The sequence below is a fragment of the Diceros bicornis genome, chromosome 15, assembly GCF_020826845.1.
Source record: "Diceros bicornis minor isolate mBicDic1 chromosome 15, mDicBic1.mat.cur, whole genome shotgun sequence".
Classification (NCBI taxonomy): Eukaryota; Metazoa; Chordata; class Mammalia; order Perissodactyla; family Rhinocerotidae; genus Diceros; species Diceros bicornis.
In genome coordinates, this window is record NC_080754.1 from 3,461,627 (window position 1) to 3,463,337 (window position 1,711).

General features: G+C 34.5%; 1 pseudogene; it reads left to right on the forward strand.

Moving 5' to 3' along the window:
- The first annotated feature begins 456 nt into the window (after positions 1 to 456).
- On the forward strand, positions 457 to 1,373 carry LOC131414653 (olfactory receptor 5H2-like; annotated as a pseudogene).
- The last annotated feature ends 338 nt before the right edge of the window (positions 1,374 to 1,711 follow it).

Sequence of the window (1,711 nt, forward strand, 5' to 3'; positions counted from 1 at the left end):
CTCCTTGTCTTAAAATTTTTCAATGCTTGCCTATTGCTTGAAATATATATTTCAAGATCTTTTACATGGATTTCAATTCATTTTATAATCCAGGCTCTTCTAATATCTTTACTTTTGATGCTGTACCCATGTCCTACACATGGATTTCCCTACCTCATTCAATACTTTCCACATAAATACGCTCATGTTCAGAATGTCTTCCTTCAGAATGTGTTCCTTCTTTTCTAAGTCTATTCATTCCCTCACATATTTTGAACTGAAATAATTGCATTTTCCAATATAAGAATTCCTCCAAATAGTTCCATGTATTAAAGTAAAAGTAAATAAAATTAAAGGCATTCAGGCTAGTTCAGGGTTTTATTTCAATTATCCTCACCAAATTTTCTTTTTTAAATCCTTGATGAATTTTCTTTTTACATTGACTGCATTTCATTTCAGGGACCATCTATTCAGGATATGGAAACTAAAAATGCAACATTGCTGACAGAGTTTGTTCTCACAGGACTTACATATCAACTTGAGTGGCAATTCCCCCTGTTCCTGGTATTCCTGGTTGTATATTTCATAACTATTGTGGGGAACCTTGCTCTAATTGCACTCATCTGCATTGACCCTCACCTTCACATCCCTGTGTACTTATTCCTCGGGAATTTGGCTTTTGTTGATATTTGGTTATCATCAACAGTGACCCCCAAGATGTTGGTCAACATCCCAGACAAAAGTAAGGTATCTGTCTCTGAATCTATGATACGTTTTTTTCCTTTGTATTCAGTGCAACTACAGAATGTTTTCTTTTGGCAACAGTGGCATATGATCACTATGTGACCATCTACAACCCTTTAACTTATCCAGTGATTATGACCAATAGACTATGCAACTGACTGTTTATCTCATCGTTTGTAGGTGGCCTTCTTCATACCCTAACTCATATAGGTTTTTTATTCAGATTAACTTTCTGTAATTCTAACATAATACATCACTTTTATTGTGACATCATGCCATTGTTTAGAATTTCCTGTACTGACCCTTCAATTAATGTTCTTTTAGTTTTTTTCTCCAGGTCAATGCAGGTGTTCACCATTTTTCTTGTTTCTTATATACTTGTTCTCTTTATAATCTTAAAAAAGAAGTCCGTGCAAGGCATCAGGAAAGCCTTCTCCACCTGTGGCGCCCATCTCCTATCTGTCTCTTTAAACTATGGTCCTCTTCTCTTCATGTATGTGCACCCTGGATCTGCACAGGGAGATGACCAAGACACGATGGACTCTCTATTTTACACTGTCATCATTCCCTTGTTAAATCCAATTATCTACAGCCTGAGAAATAAGAAAGTCACAGATTCACTGGCAAAAATGTTAAAGAGAAATATTTAGATCTCATACTAATATCTGTTCTCTTTTCATTAAAACAGTTACAAAATTGTGCAGATTAGATGCGGCTCTGTTTAGTTGGTGTACAAAGTTTTTTGCAGTTATAATTTTCCTATTATTTTAATACCTTAAGGTGTTAGTACCTAATAAACAGCTTAAAATATGTGTATATCTTATTCAAAAACACACAAGGAATTTTAACCAAGTGTTCACATCATACTCTAACAACTAAAGCAGAAAAGAAAATGAAAACATTTGCATGCTTGTATATTCTTCAATGTGGCTTTATAAGTGCGTTTATTAAGCATTTGTTAAGTGCTAAAATAGTGTTGTACCTCTGG